This window comes from Erythrolamprus reginae, chromosome Z, assembly GCF_031021105.1.
Source record: "Erythrolamprus reginae isolate rEryReg1 chromosome Z, rEryReg1.hap1, whole genome shotgun sequence".
NCBI lineage: Eukaryota > Metazoa > Chordata > Lepidosauria > Squamata > Dipsadidae > Erythrolamprus > Erythrolamprus reginae.
The window spans coordinates 13,110,239-13,134,399 of NC_091963.1; the positions used below are offsets into that span (position 1 = coordinate 13,110,239).

General features: G+C 38.5%; 1 protein-coding gene across 1 annotated transcript in view; it reads right to left on the reverse strand.

Annotated features, from left to right (window-relative positions):
- The window catches only part of PTPRN2 (protein tyrosine phosphatase receptor type N2), a 797,416-nt gene that overhangs the window by 570,150 nt on the left and 203,105 nt on the right, over nt 1-24,161 (reverse strand). The window lies entirely within an intron of this gene.

The following is a 24,161-nucleotide window of genomic DNA, read 5'->3' on the forward strand; positions in this document are numbered from 1 at the left end:
GAAGAAAACATTTAAATATATTAAAGGGTTAAATAAGGTCCAGGAGGGAAGTGTTTTTAATAGGAAAGTGAACACAAGAACAAGGGGACACAATCTGAAGTTAGTCGGGGGGGAAGATCAAAAGCAACATGAAAAAATATTATTTTACTGAAAGAGTAGTAATAGATCCTTGGAACAAACTTCCAGCAGACATGGTAGATAAATCCACAGTAACTGAATTTAAACATGCCTGGGATAAACATATATCCATCCTAAGATAAAATACAGAAAATAGTATAAGGGCAGACTAGATGGACCATGAGGTCTTTTTCTGCCATCAGACTTCTATGTTTCTATGTTTCTAAAAAGCACACCAATCTTGCAGAAGCAATTAGCGAAGCAAGTATTACAATACATTCATTTTTAGTAGGTTTTTTGTAAAAAAATTAACCAACTAATAGCTGGATACCCATGCTTTCCTACAAAACTGAACTCCTTACCATGGAGTAGATGCTAACTCTCAACCCGCAGACTGGATGAGTCACTGGCCACACCCTTTTGGCAGTTGGAACAGAATTCTTTCAGCTCCAACTGCCAGATGGGGAGATGGGGGAGGGGAGTAGAAAATCTAACACATTAGCATCAAAGTGTGTTAACAATAATATAATAAATAATGATCTGATGGTCATTTCAAAAAATCATTTTTAGTGAGTACCTAGAAGCCAAGAGAAACATACATGCCATTTTTAAGTTAGTAGGATTTATAGTTCTTGAAATTTCATGATGATGCATGAGTGGTATTTGGCTTTTATATACAGTACAGAGATTTCCTACTTGTTTTAGAAGAATAGCGACAGGATTCCATGCACCTGCAAATTATTGAGCTAACTGCATTGAAATACTCATGTTCCCTTCTAAAAAAGACAGTGGGTGTTATGATGAGATTTTAAAAGATTATATTAATGGAATTTTAGTGTTTCTTAGTCACAGAGGAACTATAGCAAGCAGCCTTATTGTCTAATGTGGTTACTTTTCTTTAGTTACCAAAAAGAACAGAATAACTGAGTTGAAATGAATTTTAAAGCTGAATGGTGAGATAATAATGAAAAGTTATTTCTCAGAATTATATCTCATTAGGTTCAAAATATATTCCAAAATATATCACCATTTTATATTATGTTGAAACATCTTCGGAGTGGGGCGGCATACAAATCTAATAAATTATTATTTATCATTATTATTATTATTAAAAGACAAAAGGACAATGAGTTGTGAAACCATCTACTTAGATACAAAACTATATTTTAGAAATTCTTAAAGTAGTATCCAAAAAACCCAATATGTTTTGTACACCTTTCTCACTGATATTATTTTAACACTTGAGCTTTTGAAAACAGTATTCAAAATCTTTGCCAACTATAACACCATTCTCATTTCTAATAACTCTTTGTCTTTACAGGTAAATTTTAAAAATGGTACGTGACTGTACCCCAAGGTTTTTGTTTTTATTTCAATCTTCACCTTTCCTAGAAAAAGAGGCAAAAGTGTGGGAAGAGTGGGTGAAAGGAAGAATTCCGGAAAGTAGATTTAAAAGAATGTGAAAGGAGGTTTTGGTTTTTTTAATCTGTTATGTGGAGGATATTTTTTAAAATTGGTCACATAAAGCAATGGTTCTCAATCTGTGGGCCACACCCCTTTGGGGGTTGAATGATCCTTTCACAGGGGTCGCCTAAGACCATCGGAAAGCACATACAGTATATCACAGAAGTCAGTACATCCCCTCATATTTTGTAAATATTTAAGTATATCTTTTCATGTGACAACATTGAAAAAATGACACTTGGCTACAACATAAAGTAGTGAGTAAACAGTTTGTATAACAGGGGGAATATGTTGTCCCCTCAAAATAAGGCAACACACAGCCCTTAATGTCTAAACTGCTGGCAACAAAAGTGAATACACCCCTATGTGATAATGTCCAAATGGGGCCCAAGTAGCAGTTTTTCCCCCCTGGTGTCATGTGATGCGTTAATGGTACAAGGTCTCAGGTATGAAGGGGAAGCAGGTGAGTTAAATAAGGGTTATTTCTCTCTCTCTCTCATACTGGTCACTGGAAGTTCAAAATGGCACCTCATGGCAATGAACTGTCTGAGATTCTTAAAAAACAAATTGTTGCACTACATAAAGATGGCTTAGGCTATAAGAAAATTGTCAAGACCTGAAACTGAGCTGCAGAACAGATTCCATTCAGAACAGGCCATGGCATGGCCGACCAAAGAAGTTGAGTGCCCATGCTCAGCGTCATATCCAGAGGTTGGCTTTGTGAAATAGACATATGAGTGCTGCCAGCATTGCTGCAGAGGTTGAAGGGGTGGGAGTCCAAATGTCAGTGCTCAGACCATATGCCACACACTGCATAAAATTGGTCTACAGGGCTGTTGTCCCAGAAGGAAGCATCTTCTAAAGATGATGCATAAGAAAGCCTAGAAATGATTTGCTGCAGACAAGCAGACTAAAGACATGGATTTCTCGAACCATGCCCTTTGGTCCAATGAGACCAAGATAAACTTATTTGATTCAGATGGTATCAAGCATGTATGGCAGCAACCAGGTGAGGAGTACAAAGACAAGTGTGTCTTTCCTACAGTCAAGCGTGGAGGAGAGAATGTGAGGGTCTTGAGTTGCATGAGTGCTATCAGCACTGGGGAACTACAGTTCATTGTGGAAACCATGAATACCAACATGTATTGTGACATACTAAAGCAGAGCATGATCCTCTCTCTTCAGAAACTGGGCTGCAAGGCAGTATTCTAACATGACAACGACCCCAATCCCACCTCCAAACCAACCACTGCCTTGCTGAAGAAGCTGAGGGTAAAGGTGATGGACTGGCCAAGCATGTCTCCAGACCTAAATCCTATTGAGCATCTGTGGGGCGTCCTGAAATGGAAGGTGGAGATATGCAAGATCTCTTAACTTCCACCAGTTTCATGACATCATCATGGAGAAGTGGAAGAGGACTTTGAAGCTCTGGTGAACTCTATGCCCAAGAGGGTTAAGGCAGTACTAGAATATAATGGTGGCCATACAAAATATTGACACCATTTGGACATTATCACTTAGGGGACTGCTCACTTTTGTTGCCAGCAGTTTAGACATTAAGGTATTAAAGCACGTGCAGGCCACAAGGCGCAGCCACGCAGCGCGGGAGGAAGCAAACCAGCAGCAAGTTAAATTAGAACCCACCCCTGAGTTTCCTAATAATTTCATTATTTTATGGTTGGGAGTCAACACAACATGAGAAACTGTATTAAAGGTCCGTGGCATTAGGAAGGTTGAGAACCACTATGTGTAGTAGCCATACTGGAAATGAGCACAACTCATCGCATGGGGTATCTTTATTGTGTACATTAGTGTGGCTTGAAATTCCAGATGTATTTGGAGACCGCAAAAGGCAACAATACCTCAAAGTTTAGTAAGACTTCTGAGAATAAGAAGACGCCAGCTTTAATCAAATGTAATACCAATCTACAGTTATACAAACTAGTCCCCACCCCATTCCTTTCCCTCACAAAATATTGAATTTTACTTTTACCTAGCTGAGTAAGATAAGTCCTTGACTTATGACAACAATGGAGCCCAATATTTTCATAAATAAGCAAGACAGTTGTCAGGTGAATGTTGCCCCATTTTACGACCTTTCTTGGTACAGTTCTTAAATGAATCACTGCAGTTATTAACATTACTGACACAGTTATTAGGGGAAACTCACTTCCCAATTGACAGAAGGTTGTAAAAGATGATCATAAGAGCCCAAGATATTGCAACGATCATAAATACATGCCAGTTACTAAGCATCTGAATTTGAGGATGACCATGGGAATATTGCAACAATCTGCTCAGGATTACCTGGTGGTGAGATGGGCGGCAAATAAATAAATAAGTCACTTTTTTCAGTATCCTTGAATGTTTTCTAAACTAATGGTTGTAAGTTGAAGATTGCCTGTAGTTTGTTGGTTGATTTCTAATCAAGTTTGGTTTTTATCTTTTGTTCTATCCCACCATAGTTAGGATATATGTATGTATGTATGTATGTATGTATGTATGTATGTATGTATGTATGTATGTATGGTATTTATTTATTTATTTATTTATTTATTTATTTATTTATTCAATTTTTATGCCACCCTTCTCCTTAGACTCAGGGCAGCTTACAGTACAGTGATCCCCCGATCATTGCGGGGGTTCCGTTCCAGGACCCCCCGCAACGAGCGGGTTTTCGCGAAGTAGCGCTGCGGAAGTAAAAACACCATCTGCGCATGCGCAGATGGTGTTTTTACTTCCCAGCAGCGAGGAGCCGAAGATTGGGGTTTCCCCGCCGCCCACGCAAACTCCTCGCTGTTGCCGCACCCGCCGCTCGCCCGCCCTGAAAGGGAAAGCCCCCCCAGGCCGGCTCCGATCCCCCCAGGCTGGCTCCGATCCCCCAGGCCGGCTCCGATCTTTTAAAACAGGCGCGCCGCTTCTCCGCTGACTCCTGGCGAACTTCCCGGGAGAAGGGAGAAGGGCGGGCGAGCGGCGAAGGGCGGGCGAACGGCGGGTGGCCGGGCGAAGGGCGGGCGAGCGGCGAACTGCGGGTGGCCGGGCGAACGGCGGGCGAGCGGGTGCTGGGGGGGGCTTCGCCCTCCCGCCAGCAAGAGGGGGAAGACCCAGGGAAGCCGCCCAGCAGCTGATCTGCCCGGCGCCATCTACGCATGCGTGCCCATAGAAAAAAGGGCACGCATGCGCAGATGGTGTTTTGACTTCTGGGTTGAAAAATCGCAAATTAGCCTGTTCGCAATGGTCGGGAACGCAATAACCGGGGGATCACTGTATTGCCCTTTACACCAAACAGATTTGTTTTAATGGCTGTTTATTGTAATTTAAATTCCAGCTATTTTAATCATCCATTTTACTAATTATACACAGAGATTAAAAATCAATGAAAAGCAAATAAAATATTTCAAAAACTAGCCCTCTTTTACAGCTCCACTCTTCATGAAGTATGGTTAGAACTAAACAGATCTTAATGGGGTGATGCTTCATTTTGACAAAGAAATCCTTCAAAACTACTTCACAGAGGAGCACAGACACATATACTGTATGCATAGTTTTAATAACAAAGAATGCATGTGGTTTCACTTCACTCTATCCTTAGCTTTTTCTGATATTTACAAAATTTAGACATTTAGATGTTGCTTCTGCACCATCTCTCTTCTCCTCTAGCAGATAAAGCATCATTCACAAAGATCTATGAGTAACATTGAAAAACAATCAGCTACATTGTTTAATTTGTTTGTTGTGAGGAGAAAATCTCAACCCAGGATGCTCAATAAAATAGCTTCCACAGGAGCATTAACGCCAAGTAAACACCCAGAATCAAAATTAAGTCTGATAAACAAGGGCAATTTTATTTGGCAATTTCCCAATCCTTTGTCTCTACTATTATAGCTACTGCTTTGCTACAACTCAATTACATCAATTTAACACATAAGGTTATACAGGACTGCAGTGTTTTTTTCATGTTACTAATGTAGAACTGTTCTGTAAGACACACACTACCACTAATTAAGAATCCCTGCTGGAGCTCTGTCTACATCTTCCAACTGAAAATTCCCTCCAATAGGCAATGAAAAAACAAGCAGCCACATTAAGGAACTTAGTTAAGACAGTGGCTCTGAAAAGTCATTAATTAGAACAAAGAAATGCAACTTGAAATATTCTATGATTAAATAAAATTGTTGAAGGAATAATCAAGATATCTCTCACATGAATCAACTAAAGAGTTTTATGGAAAATCAGAAACTAAAACTTTGATTACAACAGAACCATAGCAGGCTTCATAAATCATGCCAAACACCCTCTAAAAGAGTCTTAATATTTTTTCCCCGTGCTGTTTAGAGCAGGGCTGGGTTCCTCTTACCTTTCCTACCAGTACGCATCATGACATTTCATGCTTGTATGTGTCCCCTTGCAGATTTTACTTCCGCGAGGGCTCAGAGGGATGATTTTACTTCTGCACATGCTCAGACAGCTGAAAGATTGCAAAAAATTACAAAAAAAGATGGTAGCATGCACGGACCAGCAAAGACAGCACCGGAGCCATCGTGCCAAAATTGCATCATTGGCGGGCTTCTACCAGAGCATGTGCACCGGAGCACACCAGAAGGAATCCATCTGATTTAGAATATATAGCAGATGCTGATAATAGCTGCTTCCTTTTCTTCTTCAGTAGAAGTTGCAATGACATCATGATCAGAGGTGAGTTCCATTTACTCTCCCTAGTATTTTGCATTGTGACCGAAATGCATGTTTTGCACGCCTGTACATGCTTCACGTCCGTGTGCAATGCATCACACCGCAGAAATGACCCTCTGTGCATGCGCAGAAGCCTCTTTGCCAGTCACAGCAACCGGAGAACTATTTCAGGACTGTGGACAGCTAGCAATTACTGCCGGTTCATGAGCGAGTGGAAATTTCCGCCATTGGTACATGAGAACCAGTCCAAACTGGCAGCAACCCACCATTAATCATTATTTTCTTTTACATGTCATAGTTTTTCTTTCCGTTAAAGAAAAAAATTCACTCTTTTTTTAATAGTTAAGAGCTATGATTGGCTGCCAAAATGTTTGCTACCATGCTGTGGGCATGGCTTATTTTGTGAGTGTGGCTTGATAATCAGGGTAGGAACATAAGAAGAGCCATGCTGAATCAGGCCAAAGCCCATCGAGTCCAGCACAGTGGCCCACCAATTGTACATGGGGATCTTGAGCAGAAAGAGAAGGCAAGACCCTCCCTTTCCCTTGACCCCCAACAAATGGAACTCAAGGGAGTCCTGCCTGCCTCAACCAACAGAGGCAGCACATGGACATCCATCTTTTCATTATAGACACACCCACTTCCTGCAACCGCTCTTCGTGTGTTTTAGTCTCCATTTCCCTAATCATCTTTGTCACTCTTCTCTGCACGTTTTCTACAGTCTCAACATCCTTTTTGGATCATGAGTTTGGAGAATAGTTGATTCCCCTCTTCTTTGTGGCAGATCTTAGATATTGGAACACTGCTATCATGTCACCCCTAGTCCTTCTTTTCATTAAAGTAGGCATACATAATTCCTGCAACTATTCATCCATTTGTCTGAAGTGCTATAGAGCAGTGTTGGGAGAAACTTTCCAGCACCAAGTGCCGAAACGGGCATGTGCGTGCACACACAGGGGAGCTCCAGAAATCAGAAGAGCAATTTCTGAGCTGAGCATCCAGCATGCACATGCTTCCTCCACACTCTGAGATAAGGTACACCAGCCATCTCCTGTTGCTCTTCCAGTTTCTGGCACACATGCGCATGTGAAGACCAGCTGGCATGCCAGAGCCCAGAAGAACAATGGGTGGCGGCTGGCATGCCCAAAGAGATGGCTCTGTGTGACACTTCCAGCACACGTGGCATAGGTTCACCATCATGAGTATAGTTTCCTGCTTGAGCAGAAGGTTGGACTAGAAAACCTCCAACATTCCTTCCAATGCTGTTATTCTGTCAACTTGGATTTCCAAATGCAGAGGTTTCCCTGCATGGAATGAGCTGTTTTTCTGGTGAATTAAATGGTGGGCTTTTTTCTTTTTTGCAAAGTATAGGACTTTTCCTGATACTGCTCAGCCACTTCATTGCTAGTATGCATGGGTGGCTGGATCAAAAAAGATTCCACATTGAATTCTCCCATGTTCCCCAGCAACAGAGGGCTGCAAGCCCAAGTGGCTATGAGAACTCCAAGGGGTAGGTAGCAGAGCACGGGTTATCTCAGGGTGTGCAGTAAGCCCTGGGACACCCAAGGAAAGCATGCCTAGTGTTGACATCCCATGCTTGGCATGATCAGGAATGGAATCAAAAATAGGTTGGCAAGAGCCAAGGTGGCACAGCAGGTAGAGTGCTGTACTGCAGGCCACTGAAGCTGGCTGTAGATCTGTAGGTCAGCGGTTCAAATCTCATGACCGGCTCAAGGTTGACTCAGCCTTCCATCCTTGGATGGGTAAAATGAGGACTTGGATTGTGGGGGCAATATGCTAGCTCTGTTAAAAAGTGCTATTGCTGCCCTGAGTCTAAGGACAAGGATGGCATAAATATCAAATAAATAAATAAATAATATTGCCTCTGAACAAATCGATGGTGAGACCACATTTGGAGTACTGTATACAGTTCTGGTCACCGCACCTCAAGAAGGATATAATGGAACTGGAAAAGGTGCAAAAAAGAGCAACAAGATTGATCAAGGAAATGCAACACCTCCCTTATGAAACCAGGTTGCAACACCTTGGTCTCTTCAGCCTTGAAAGACGGCATTTAAGGGGTGACTTGATTGAAGTGCATAAAATCATGCATGGGATAGAAAGGGTGGATATAGAAAAATTCTTACCTCTATCACACAATACTAGGACGTGGGGCCCTCCCTAAAGCTCATAGGTAAGAAAGTGAGGACAAATAAAGGGAAATATTTCTTCACCTAGGGGGTCATTGGTTTGTGGAATTCACTTCCAGAAGAGGTCGTGACAGCTGTCAGCCTGGATAGTTTCAAGGCAGGATTAGACAGATTCATGGATGCCAAGTGTATCGGTGGTTATTAAAACAGATGTCCATGTGTCACTTCTATGTTGGTTGAGGCAGGCAGGATTCCCTTGAGTACCATTTGTTGGGGGTCAAGAGAAAGGGAGGGTTTTGCCTTCTCTTTCTGCTCAAGATCCCCATGTACAATTGGTGGGCCACTGTGTAACACAGAATGCTGGACTCGATGGGCTTCGGCCTGATTCAGCATGGCTCTTCTTATGTTCTTATGTTCTTAGACCCTTCAGGTTCATTCCTGCGGCATCCTATGTGTACTTAATGATCTGCACATTCTTTTAACAATTGCATTGGAGAGAAATGAATGGGGGGGTACTTAGTGATGCAGTTCATTTAACACTTATCCTGACTTCCGGCAGTATTGGCCAGGCTTCATTACTGTCGTAACTCAAGGATTATCTATGTGTTTCAAACCAATCTAGTATGGAGGAGGGGAGGACAGGGGGGGGGAAGCATCATCTGCATATAACAAGGCACAGTTCTCCTTATAATTAATGATGGACAACGGCCATCATTCTGAAGTAATGAGGTCTCCAGATCATTGAAATAGTTTAAATTTAAATAGTGAAGGGCCAGAATACAACTTTGTCTCACTTCCTTATTCATTATAATATCACCTGTAATTAAATCTTTTCTATTGCATCTAACTTGTATTATACTATCTTGATATGCTGCCTATATTAAATATGCGAGGCAAGTTTAATTGCTTGTAACCTTCAAGGGGATGAAGAGAAACTAAATTTTATTTATACTTGCTGAGATAAAGGAGGGAGGTAACATATACCCAGTAAGGGTATGGCTAACTGATGAGGCCAGAACAAGGACGAAATAGCGCTATCCTAGTCTTCCTTAATTTTAAAAATTCAGCAAAAACATGTGATATATATATTGCATTATCACCTTTTTCCCTCTTTTGCTGTTTTTATTCTTTCTATTCTACTTTCTTTCCTTAAATTTAGTTTATGTTAGATTTTAGTATTATAATAAAAGTTCTTAGTAAACTATACACATACTCAATTATAGAAGTAAAAAACCACCAACTTGTATTAGTAGGAAACCATCAATTTATTATTAGAAGGAATAAGAAATTCTTATTTTTTTTTTCTTGCCGGCCATAAATTTTACTTCATGTTTGCTGCTGTCTTGGAAAACAAGGTGTCTTGAAAAGAAGTTTTAAACTGCAGTACTTAGAATTAAAATGGAATTTGGAAACAGATTTATGACTGAAGCTCTAAACATTTCAAATTTGGTCTGAAAAGGTTCAAAACCTGTTGTTGTTAGCCGCCCCAATAAATAAATAAATAAATAAATAAAAGATCAGTATCTTAATGTGATTGTTGGTGCCAGTAAAAAAATAATCATAACATGAAGTGTTTCAATCTCTTTTATATTTTAGAGTAAATTTACTCTAAATTTTATATTTTAGAATAAATTGGATGAACATAATTATTTCTATCAGAGTTTGCAGGATATTTGCAACCATGGAGCTTTACTTGTGGAATAAAGAAAAAGATTCATTATTCCACAAAAAGATCCAGTTTTTCAAATTTATCCATTAAAAATACATTTCATCTTGAACAATTAAGCAATTCTGGTTCTTCCTCTCGCAAAACCTGAGCCTATATGAAATATTAAACAATCAAAGATTAGATTCTATAACTGATGCCTCAAAAACCCAGCGAATTAGCTGCTTGAAAATCAGTTTCTACTTGGCTACAGTACGTTTTAGTTTTCTCTGCAGTTTCCATTTAATCTCCTGTTTCTTCGGCTTGCTATTTTATTTTGGTGAGGAAATACTTTAAACCCTCTATGGTGATTCTCCTTACGCAATTATAGTTCCCATGCTATATGTACTGCAAATTGTTAATTCCCCTGTTAGCTGTCAGGATGCCTGCAGAATTTGATGTGAGTGGCTTTTATCTTTGTTTTCACAACAAACAAGTCAACATACAGACATAATTCTCTGCTAGCTACCTTCCCACATTCTTCAGGGAAGGCTCTTTATTTCCAGTCTCTGACTGGAAGCTTAAGAAAAGCAAATCTAGCAATGATCAAATATATTAAGCGAGGTCTTGTTAAGGGGGCTGGGCTGGGTAAAGAAGCAGTTTTTTATATTAGCTATTTATAAATAGAGTAGAAAGTTTCCTGCTGAATTTTCACAACGATTAAGATACACTTTTATTATTCCATTAATTCAATATTATATGTACAGTAATACTTCCACATAACCATCAGCGCAACCATCAGCACAATGAAGTCAAAAAATTGTGATGAAGCTGTTCATCTTTTGTGGTAGAGGGAAAATGTTAAGATAATAGAAATGTTATTTACAGAGAATTAGGATACACATCAGGTGTGGGTTTTTATTTTTTCGCTGATGGTTTGTTCCTTGATGCGACGTGCATGCACAGGTACTAAAAACCCAGCTTCTGCACATGTGCATAGGCAAAAAAACCACCAACAAAAAGATGGTGGTGCCTATAGTACCACTGAGAGCGAGCTGGTTCAGGGGCATGGTAGGCCTAGGTTGCTGCCAAGTTACTACTTCCATAGAACCGGTCTGAACTGGGAGGAACCCACTTCTGGTACACACTCTGTGCTGGGAGGAGGGAGGGAGCAAGGAAGAGAAAGAGGGAGGCAGCAAGTAGGAGATGATGGTGGTGGCGGCGGTGGTACACATGATTGGGGGTTCTTCTGGCTAACTTTCATTCTCTTGAAGACACTTAGCACATACATACATATATACATATACATATACATATTTATTTATTAACCAGATTTCTATGCTGCCCTTCTCCTTGGACTCAGGGTGGCTCTGTATATACATATATATATATACCACATAGATATACAGATACTCATACACCAAGCATGGGGGGGATTAATTTCTCCCCCATCTTTCTGACTTAAGCATATGAGATTGGTGTGACTGTTTCAGAATTGCTAGTTTTTAATAATGAAGGGTTTTATATTGTTAGTATAGTTTTATATCGGATTTGTATTCTACTGTATTACTATTGCTGTTGTGAGCCGCTCCGAGTCCTTGGAGAGGGGCGGTATACAAATCTAATAAATAATAATAATAATAATAATAATAATAATAATAATAACACATGCACAAAGAGGAGGGCTACTGAAGTGGAACACTGACGTGTGCTCATCTTCATGGCTCTGAGTGCAAGTGGAGTCCAGTGCAATTATGCTACTGCACCTGTGCAGGTAGCAAAATTGCATGTGGAGATGCAGTTGCGTCCATGTTTCAGTGTTGTTTTTTGCTTCCGCACATGTGTTCCACCTTAGCAGCCCACCACTGCGTACACATATACATACACATACATATATGTTTTAGTTTTCTATATGTTCATATTCTCAATGGATCTATTCAAGAGTATTGTGAGGACAGGGCCAATGCAGATATTCATAAATTAATACAAATGCCTGTCCTAGATATTTCTATCTAGTTTGATATCAGGTGAACTTTGCCACTAAATAGGAATGGTCACAGTCACCAGTTTCCCTAATTCCTACTTTTATGGAGTTGGATTCACAATGGATATGGATCAAAAATTAAAAAATAAATTTCTACAGTAATGAAATCACACATGAAGCTGAAATGAAAACTGTGGTGGCTCAGTGGTTATAGTACGGTACTGTAGGCTACTTCTGCTGATCACCAGCTGCCAGCAATTTGGCAGATCATATCTCACCAGGCTCAAGGTTGACTCAGCCTTCCATCCTTCCAAAGTCAGTAAAATGAGGACCCAGATTGTTGGGGGCAATAAGCTTACTCTATGTAAACTGCTTAGAGAGGGCTGTGTACTGAGAAACAGTATGCTGTATAAATCTAAGAGCTATTGCTTCTGCTATATGATATTTCAAAACTCAATCATAACATTATACCATTTAGTCTCTAAAATACTGCAAACATTTATTTAATTTTTTTTTACTATTCACTGTTCTTATTGCTTTTCTCTGAGGCTGGATTTCTTCTTGCACGTGTTTTATTATTAGGCTAGATAACATTATCAATGCTGTGACATGAAATAAAGTTGGTGTCTGGTTTTCGCAATCCTTGCATTGTATGTTGTAAACGACTTCTCTTTTATTTTCTCTTGCTACTGGAGCTTTCCGTTTGCGTAAGATTTTTTGGGTAAGGATTTTATGGATTTGTAGCTATTGTGATACTAAAGGGTAGTAGCAAGCTGCTAATACTTTTCATCTTTTTTTTTTAGGCATACAAGAATTAATCCTCCCAAATGTTGGTACTTCATGTCAGAGCAGACAGAATATCAACAATCCAATAATCTCAGCTCCTTACATTCTCTGCTTTTGCAAATCTCATTTCCTTTTCCTTCAATTTCCCCACCATATATTTCCTTATTATAAATTACAAAAAATAGCTATACTATCATTGAAACATAGAGCATATCTTTAAATAGGTACAGGGGTAATAATTCAATCTTCATGCCCCTTCTGTGCTCTGAGATTGCCACAATAAAGTCAATTAGCTTCACTAGTAGCCTTTGAAGTGGCCAACTGTCTTTCAAAATGGAATGGAGGCTACTGGCTCATTTTAAATATTACATTAAAATAAATGGAAATCTGGCACAGCTGTTTCCAAAAATATACAGCTTAAAACAAAGCCAGGTATCTTCAGAGAAGGAATGCCTCAATTACAAAATATATGTATATAATCATATTTATACCATGTCCTTGTTATGAGAATATGGAAAAGTGCTTCTTTAATTATCTGCATGTTCTCAGGAATATTTCATGCCACATCATGCATCAGTTGAAAGAAAAGAAATTAATAGTTGCACATTAGTTATTTTGTAGAAAATGAGTACACTGGCATCTACGTTAACCAAAGTAAGGATTTAAATTGATAAATTTTCCCACTCTTTGAAGAAATTCCCTAGGATAGCAGATGATCCATAATTGGAGGTTCTAGAGCCAAATTTTTCTAAAGATGGACTCTTATTTGCCTTTCCCGATAGATAGTGAAGGGGGATGAATCACATTTCACTATTAAACAACTGCTAGGCATAAAGCTACATTTGTGACAGAACTGGTGATCTGATCACACATGACAAGCCAAATTTCTGGGTTGATAGATTAATGGCAGAACTGATGATCTGGGAATAAAGACCAATTAAATTTCTAAGCAGAGAGCTAGGTTAGATAAATGAATGACAGAACCAGTGATCTGGTCACATAAGCCAAGCCAAAGATCAGTTATCTGGAAAAGGCAAGACAGAAGAGACAAAAATCATTCATTTGACAACTCACCAAGCAGCCAAACAAGATTGACAGGCCCAGTTTCCTTGCTATTTGAAGTATATGATACCTGATGAATTATCAAAAGGTGCTGCCACATTCTGGATAATTTCATTGTTAATGCTCCTATAGTACTTTATACTCCGCTTTAACCAGAGTTAATGCTCCAGTTAGTACTTCCTACCTATCCTTGAGCCAACAGAAATATTACATAAGGTTTTTATCTTTGTAGTTTACACCACATGCTTACAATATACCAGTTGCGTTATTTAAATGCAAAACATGCAAACTAGATTTCTTGGAACTACATTTCCCAGAATACTTTGCCATTCGCAATTGCAAATCCAGTCCAATCCAACATTAGAGGCATTTCGGGTGCGCAATAGTTAAGCTGCTGGAGTGGAAGTGGAGAAACCACAATAGCAACATGACTAGTTGATCAAATACCACTGGGCAGGCATATAATGCACTAAATTTGAAGAAAAAGAGCTGACCATTTTCTTCTTAACCATATAGCACCACCATCAGTCAGCTGCTGTTCATGTTGATCCTAATTTCCAAGCCAGGGGATTGCTTTGAGACTTGAAAGTACAAAGGAAGAGACCTGTATAAGAGAAGCAGAATCTCCTACTAGCCAAAGGAAAACAAGACTGTATTTGTGGACCTAAAGCTAATAGGGGTTGGACCGATACATCCATAAGAGGATCACCTCACTGCAACCTCAAACAAATGATTAAAGAAGCACATCAGATTATATAATACATTTGAGAAAAAACACATCACTTATAGAGCAAAACGCAATTTTAACGGTACCGAGGGTCTTCTAAGTTGAAACACATAGGGAATTCATGAAAAATAGATTGTTGTAGCAAGTCGGCAAAGGTCCAGGCACTTAAACACAAGAATTCATGACATACTGAATTACAGTGCTTCTGGCTGTTATTATCTGAAGCCATGGGAACTGGGGCTGACCAAGTCCTCCTTCTCAATATTAAATAAAATCCCACTGCTAAACTTGAAAACATTTAAAATTTATCAACATCCTCAAATGTCAAAACGTTGACATTCATTGTTCTGAACATTTGTCAATTATCCTCTAAGCAGGGATTCTGATCTCTTTTACAAATCACAGGAATAACTGGAAGCAAAAGAAACTGTTTTAATCACTGTGGTATAGAATGCCCTCATCCTTGAGCGGAAAATGCCTTCTGGGTATAATTAGTATCTCTCTAAGGCAGCAGCAGCATAAAGTAAAATAAATTGCCAAATATTTGTGGCTGTAAAGCAAGGAGGATATGTATGCATTTTTCTTGCAGTAGTTATGCAGTTGCACAAAAAACAAAGTGCTTGTTTTTTTTACAATCAACCATAATGTGATTGTTTATTTTAAAAAATAGGAAATACACCAGAGGTGGGTTCTAGTTTTCTTCACTGCCAGTTCTCTCCTTGATGGGCATGCATTGCGTGTGGGTGCGCACACATGCACTGTGCTAAAAACCCACCTTCTACATGTGCAGAAGCAAAAAGCAAGATAGTGGCACCTATGGCACTACCGAAAGCCCCACCGAGAGCCCCACTCAGGGGCATGGCAGGCTGAGTCACTGCTGGTTCCAGTGACCCAGGCCATGAAGTTACTACCTGTTTGTTTGTTTGTTTGTTTGTTTGTTTGTTTACTTATTTACTTACAATCCCGAAGAACTCAGGGCGGCTTACAGCAGTATAAAAATTACAATTAACAACAATAACAAAAAGAAGTGGTACTATTGGCTAAGGAAAAAAAACACCTGCAACTATTACAAAAAGATGTCAATCCAACAAACCAATCTCTAATGAATGACAAAACACAAATTGATACTATAACTACTATCAAAAACACACAAAACTGACATACAACATTTGATGACCAGCATTAACGTCTCCCAAAATAAACTCGCAAAATAAACTCGCAGCAAACTTCCAAAACATTAAGAAGGGAATTAGTACTCCAACTACATCTCCAAACTTGATGTCGTAGTGAACCACGATACCAGTCAAGTAGCTGGCTCTTTTTCTACTTTTCTTATTCTCTCTTCTCCTTTCCCATTTTGTATCTTACTTCGCACCTCTTTTTTTCTTTTTTCTCTACCCCTTTCCATTACTTCTCATCTTTACCCCTCACTCTCTTTTTCTTCTTTTTTCTTTCTCCCTTCCCCTTCTCTATTATCTCCATGATTAGGTTATGTCATGCTATATATTTTAATTATACATATCTTTAGCCCATGTACTGTTGATTTATATTATGTTGTTTCCTGTGTTTTTATTATTTCAAAATTTAATAAAGATTATTTTTTAAAAAGTGATGGGAAATTTTTTTCTAAAATCATCATTAAAACTAAGACAATTTAATAGCATGCATACTAATCATTCAAACCAATTCAAACATGTGGACAAGCTAGTGGTTGTTTTAGGGCCCTGTTTTAGTTCCATAGAATCGGTCCAAACCCAGAGGAACCTATCTCTGAAATATACTGTTCTGAACCAATGCACCACTATACTGAGGAACAATTCAAATAACATAGCCCCATGTTCCTTCCAAAAACAGTATTAGTTATATATTTATGTTTTTTTATCATCAAAATACATTCATTTTCCTCCTCCTATGAAAGAGAGATTCTAATGTTATTCCTTTAAGTTGTACATAACAATGTGTCAAGGATTCATTAAATAACTACTTCAACACTTCAGTTGATGTTCACTCTTTTTAACCACATGGATAGATATTATGTAGAATTAGGCAAATGCTCATCAGCAAATAATTATTTTCTTCAGCTTTCTTACCCAAAATAATGCAGGATTATCTGCTCCAACCTGAAGTGGAGCCACCTACAAGTACTAGGTGATCCAGGGGTAAATTTGAAGTCCTACATTTATTGAAAGTAAGAGAAGCTAAATCTGGAAAGCACCACTCCTCAATGGCAATGGCAGAGATCTGGTTAACCCATTCCTTGATAGTTTTCAGGACGTTGTTTAAAAAATAAGCTATTTCAGAGTGTGTGCCCATATTCTGAGCAGAGTCAGATTACAAGCGGTGTGCCACAAGGGTCTGTTCTGGGTCCTATTCTTTTTAATATGTTTGTGAGTGACATAGGGGAAGGTTTGGTAGGGAAGGTTTGCCTATTTGCCGATGACTCTAAAGTGTGCAATAGAGTTGATATTCCTGGAGGCGTCTGTAATATGGTAAATGATTTAGCTTTACTAGATAAATGGTCAAAGCAATGGAAACTGCAGTTTAATGTTTCCAAATGTAAAATAATGCACTTGGGGAAAAGGAATCCTCAATCTGAGTATTGTATTGGCAGTTCTGTGTTAGCAAATACTTCAGAAGAAAAGGATTGGCATTGGACCAGAATACCTCCGGAACCACCTACTACCGCACGAATCCCAGCGGCCAATAAGGTCCCACAGAGTCGGCCTTCTCCGGGTCCTGTCGACTAAACAATGTCGTCTGGCGGGCCCCAGGGGAAGAGCCTTCTCTGTGGCGGCCCCGGCCCTCTGGAATCAACTCCCCCCGAAGATTAGAACTGCTCCCACCCTCCTTGTCTTCCGTAAACTACTTAAGACCCATCTATACCGCCAGGCATGGGGGATTTGAGACACCTTTCCCCCAGGCTTATTATAATTTATGTTTGGTATGTATGTGTTGTTTGGTTTTTTAAATTGATAGGGTTTTTAGTTTTTTCTTAATATTAGATTTGTGCCTGTACAATATTGTTTTATCGCTTGTTGTGAGCCGCCCCGAGTCTTCGGAGAGGGGCGGCATACAAATCTAATAAATTATTATTATTATTATTATTATTATTATTATTATTATTATTATTATTATTATTTAGGAGTAGTGATTTCTGACAGTCTCAAAATGGGTGAACAGTGCAGTCAGGCGGTAGGGAAAGCAAGTAGGATGCTTGGCTGCATAGCTAGAGGTATAACAAGCAGGAAGAGGGAGATTATGATCCCGCTATATAGAATGCTGGTGAGACCACATTTGGAATACTGTGTTCAGTTCTGGAGACCTCACCTACAAAAAGATATTGACAAAATTGAATGGGTCCAAAGACGGGCTACAAGAATGGTGGAAGGTCTTAAGCATAAAACGTATCAGGAAAGACTTAATGAACTCAATCTGTATAGAAGGAAAAGGGGGGACATGATCGAAACATTTAAATATATTAAAGGGTTAAATAAGGTCCAGGAGGGAAGTGTTTTTAATAGGAAAGTGAACACAAGAACAAGGGGACACAATCTGAAGTTAGTTGGGGGAAAGATCAAAAGCAACATGAGAAAATATTATTTTACTGAAAGAGTAGTAGATCCTTGGAACAAACTTCCAGCAGACGTGGTAGATAAATCCACAATAACTGAATTTAAACATGCCTGGGATAAACATATATCCATCCTAAGATAAAATACAGAAAATAGTATAAGGGCAGACTAGATGGACCAGGAGGTCTTTTTCTGCCGTCAGACTTCTATGTTTCTATGTAACATATATCCATCCTAAGATAAAATACAGAAAATAGTATAAGGGCAGACTAGATGGACCAGGAGGTCTTTTTCTGCTGTCAGACTTCTATGTTTCTATGTTACTTAGCTTTCGTATTTAAATTTAATTGTTTTCATTTTCATTATGCTCATGGGTTTGCTGACTTATGATTTGGAAATTAAACTTTTAAACATTACGGAGTTTTTAAATATCCTCCTTATATGGTGTTAGCCAATATTTTCCAATTGCAGCAGGATATAAATGAAACAAACAAACAAACAAACAAACAATTATTTGTTTGCAATATTATTTTTAATACACAGATCATGAGCATTAAAATGAAAAGTATATACATAGTAAAACCTGTGTACAATATGATCATGTGTAGTTTTAATATATATATATATATATGCAAATGGCTCAGCAGTTCAAGTACTGAATTTGTCAGATAGAAAGCTAATAGCCTAGGGTTCAAGACCTGAGCACCATGTGACAGAGTGAGCTCCCATTCTTTGCTCCTGTTCCTGCACATCTCGCAGTTCGAAAACAGGCAAATTTGAATAGATAAGCAAGTACCATTTGGTGGAATAATAGCATTTTGTGCACCTTGGCATCTAAGGACACACTGGCCACCTGACCACAGAAATGTCTTCAGACAACGCTAGTTTCCTTAGCTAAGACATGGACATGAGCACTGCCCCCTATAGGTGAAAATCACTGGACAGGGAAAATCTTTATCTTTGTGATACCAATACAAATCTTTTATTTCAGTTATTAATTCACTTATTTAGCTCACAAATGTATTTTGTTAAATACATCTAAATTTATCGGTGCACAAAAATATGTTTAATTCTTCTACATCTTCAAAACACATTAACTTATCCATTTGGGATTTAGTTTATGCTCTTTTTCACCCATAAGAAGAAAAAGGAATGAAAAATAAGTACTAGCCATAAAACCTGTACTGCCACTTATGCATAGTTTATAAAGCAATGTTACTTGATGCAGTGCAGTACACATGCACCAGATGTCACTACAAGTAAAGCACCATAGAAGAATCTTGATAGACGAGAATAAACATCTGGGCATAGAATTTTAGCACCACTTGAAATAAAAACATGTCTGCCTATTAATCACCAAGACTTGTGCATCAAGGACTCTCCCATCAGATATTTTGAGGGAAATATATTCAATCTTTTATGGGTTTTTATTTAAATAGCACTGCCTAAAAACACAAACAGGTTATAGACATTTTGTTTTGAAAACAAAGCAAAAGAAAGCAATTTAGAATCACAGAATAGAATATAAAGGTTGAAATTGGAGGTCATATTGCCCAGTCCCTGGACAAGACTGGAATTCATTATTAAATAATTCCAAGCTTCTGTTTAGCATTTCAATAAAGGTGAGGTCACCCTTTTTGAGGGAGTCTTATTCTATGGCTGAACAAATCTTACTTTAGGGAACTGAAGTAAATGACCTGGCTTCTATTATAAACCAACAGAAAAAGGACAGTTATGCACTTGTGGTAGGAGTTAACCTCAAACGCTTTTCAAGTATAGTGCTTTAAAATAAAATTTAAACCAATGGAATTTATCAGGAAGGATCAAAGGGGGTTCCTACCTGTTCTAACTGGTTCTTTAGAACCCTTAGGAAAGCAGCAATGATGTCATGCAACCGTTTTTGTTGGTGCTGGCCTGTGGGCGCCGCCATCTTGGATTTTTCTTCTGCACATGTGCAGAAGCTATTTTTGATTGCTGCAGGGTGTTCCCGGCATAGCCCTGAATGAACCAGCAGCAAAACAATCCACCATGGGAAGGATGACATATATTTTAGAAGTAGTGAGTATGAAAAACTGAGTCTCAAATATTCGGAAATGTACATCAGGTCTTCTGATAGCAAGATCTCATTTTATAGGCTAGTATCAAGAGGAAGATTATTTTGAAACATTTGCTTGAGAATAAATAAACCACCAGCCAAAACAGCACATTTCAAACCTTAGCTAAAGCATTTTATTTCTCTGTCATTCTACCATTTATAACTACAGACTACCACAATCCAGATACTATTTTTCCTCCTATGCTTTTGTAGCAACCTATTCGCAAATCTGATAAATACTTTTTTGCAGAATGTATTAATATATAATGAACATTTATATAAAATGTTTAACAAACACAGGGGTTTTTTTCTGAAAGGGAAAAATTGTCTACCTCTTTTCAACAGAATATTTCCCAATTTACATATCTAACCCAGATATGTGAGCTGGGAGTTTTTGAACCTGAGATTCCCAACATATTTCAAACATACTATATTTCTAAATCCTGCTCTGTGCTACTCATCTGCAAATGAATTAAATTTGGTTTAAGTGAAACTTATTTTGAGCTAGAAAATAATGCAGAAGAAATAGGTTTTACCTCTCTTTCCTTTTAAATCTGTTTCTTAAAACAAGTAAACCCCTTGATACTTTGCAATTTAGCAATGTCTTCCAGAAACATTGTTTCTCTTAATATTGTGTTTGTCATAGAGAAAATATCCCATACAGGACAGTTTTCATACAGAACAGCATTTTGCAGCTGAAACATTCCAGACATTTTGAATTACTCCACAGCAAACAGCATCTAGTTTAGGTAATGAAATGTCTTCAAGAAAACCAGAAAGCTTAGAGAGCATCAAGGACTCCTCATTTCATCACTGAGCTATAAATAGTCTTCTTTATTGGTAATACAAAATCTATACTTTCTCCCTGTTAACTTGTGTTGTGGTTGGCTCTGGCCCAGCTCCTGCCCCAAGGAGTGTGGAGGTGGATGTGGGGCAGACATCCACATGCCGCAGGCTTGTTTTGCTCCCAGTAGAATCTGCCGACGAAGTCTCCTCTCACCAAGGAAGCGTGAGTGACAGGGAAGAGGGGAGTTTGGCAGACAGCCCAGGAGGAGATCAGTCATCTGTATCATCCCTGGATTCTGAACAAGAATTAATGACACATCCATGCATGCGTAGAGTGATGCATAGGAGACAACAACTGAAGGATTATTACAAGAGAAAATGAAGCCACCTGTGGTTGGGTGGGGCTGCTGTAATTAGTGCTACAGATAAAAGTGCAGCCTGGTGTTTTAGCCTCATGGCAGTTTATCTGATTCATTGTTTCATCAAGATCGTGGTTTTTGCTCTTCAGAATTGTGTGTGTGGACTCTCTGAACTTTAGAATTGGACTCAATTTTCCCGGTATTGGGTGAGCAATTGGACTGCATTTAACCTGTGCCTTGTGTTTACCAGAAAATCCGTTTGACATTTAAAAAGGGAGCTGTTTCTGTTTTTCTGTTTATAAAAATTTTTGGGTTTTCCTTTTATCGTGTGGTGTGTGTCTTCCTGGACTAGTTACGCTGTAATTACGGGCGGTTGGACACGCCGGCAGAACAACTTGATTTCAACCATCATTGCAAACAAGCTGTTCATGTTGCAAGTTAATTCTGAAAATCCAAAGTAACAAAAACATACCACAATATTTTTTTCAGATTCAAAATGAATTTGGGCTAGAGAGAAAAGACATACCTGTTCCCACTCTTTCAGGCAGCTCCTGGCTAGTCTTATTATCAGCAACGGTGAGGTTTTGTGTGTGAATTATATACTGCATATGTTCTAGGAATTCAAAAATAGCTCACTCAAATAGACTCTTAACTTTATCCAACTGGAAACAATTAATCCAGAAACAAGAATTTCAGAGTTCTTATTACAAGTATTGATTAGAAGAAAAACTAAGGTTACAACAGCTAGTGCTTTACTTGCAAACAAGATGTGTATGTGTGCATATTAACATATCCATACATGCACTCTTTGGACAGTATCTTACTGACTTTTAGCTATCAAGAGGAAGAAGTTGCCCTTTCTTGTGAAAGAGGAACAATCTGCTTTAGTCCACTCTTTTGATAACTGCTATAGTCTTTTATCAATTTTCGACCTGATTCACAATTGTGGTGGAATGTAATCTGGATTTCCAGGAGGGAGGAGTTTCTTTTCAGAGGGTTAAAGACAGGGAAGCCTGAAAAGAAATAGGATTTAAAAATAGCTCTCTGCTATTCCCATAATATATTTATAGTTGTTCAAATCATTGCTTTAGTCTTGCAAAATTGATGTCAGGCTCCAGAGGAGCTTCTTTTTTGTTCTTCGCCAGTAGACACAATCTTGCCAGACTAAAGTAACTATTTAGCCATCTGGAAAGCAGTCTCTGGGAATCCACACAATTTCCATAATAATCCTTTATGGTAGGTTACACTGAGAAAGACTTTCTGACTTAAATTACATAAAAACTCCCATTTTTCAGAGTCGACTTGAACCTTTAATTTTAGCTATGTTTAGCTATTAGGCTTTTTTTTTGCCAAAGCAAGGACTAATAGCACTGCAGAGATACATTCTCATCCCTTCCAAAATGTTGCATGTCACACAGGCTAAAATGAAGCTGCACAGCACTTTGTCTTTGAACTGCACTCAGGGATGAAAACTAGATTGAATTTAATTTTATTTGCATTTAATTGAAAGTAAATACAGGAACTCAGCTTTTCTCCCTCCATGGTTTTGCATTATTATCTTTCTGTCACATTAAAATTGCAGTTTGGTTTGTTTTGTTTTTCTTTTTAAGTAAAATCCTAAGCCTTTGAGCAGGGAAGATCACAAACCTGCCACAAAATCCAGGTTGGAGCAGGTGATTTGTGTCTTTGTCTCCCATGGAAATATCAAGCAGGAATGGAGGCAAATCCTGATGGCCACACCTTATGCATCCCCATCCCTCATTTAGGGTAATGATTATTAATGTTATTCTACCTCAAGATGGAATATAACCTCAGATGTGATTTCCTAGCTTCCTATAGCTAAACTGTGTGTGACAGTGTAATTAATGTATGAGGCATTTATTCCCCTTTCACAACAAGCACAAACAAAAATGACCCGAATACTGCTGAAATAAAACATCCAGAAAGTGATATTTTATAGAGAACTATAATACAACTGAATATATTCTATATGCAAGTGAAAAACTATGACAAGGAAATTAAAAACAATATTTTAAATTATCAAGATGGTTCTGTTCTTACTCATTGCTCCCAAACTATTTATTTAATCCAGTGCAGTTTGCCAGATATTAAAACGGTACCTTTGCTTAAAAGTGAAACACGTGTCTTAGCTATTAACATGTCATGGGTTCCCTTTCTCCACACAACAGATGTTAAACTAATCCACATAGAACAGAGCAGAAGTGAAAGCATGCCCTTAATAAAATGTCTACTGAATATTTGCGTTCACTCTGATGACTAAGTGCTAGTGAATCTTCCTGCATTCCTGCCCACAGTTACGTGTTGAAGCATAACGTTTACTGAAGCAGCTATTCTTGCCAAGGATATATTGCATTAATAAATCTTCCAAACAAGCCCCAGTAAATGTCACTTCTGCTTAAATGTTTAGCAGAAATTGGTGACAAGTGATGCTTCCTTTGCCCTTGTGGAACTCAAGTGTTCGGATGTGAATCCTAATAGAGTTTCTGCCAGAATAAACCTTCAATACGTTTTCTGCAAACTGGTTTGGAACGCTAACAAAACAAAAGGCTTGTAAAATTCAGGCTCCCAAAGAAACAGGATTAGGAAACCATTAAACGAGCAAAAATTTGCAGTGTGCAAACTCAATAAATAAACTCAATAAATGAACTAATTCAGACCTTTAAATCTGCAGTGAAACCAGACAGGTGAGAAACTTTTTTTT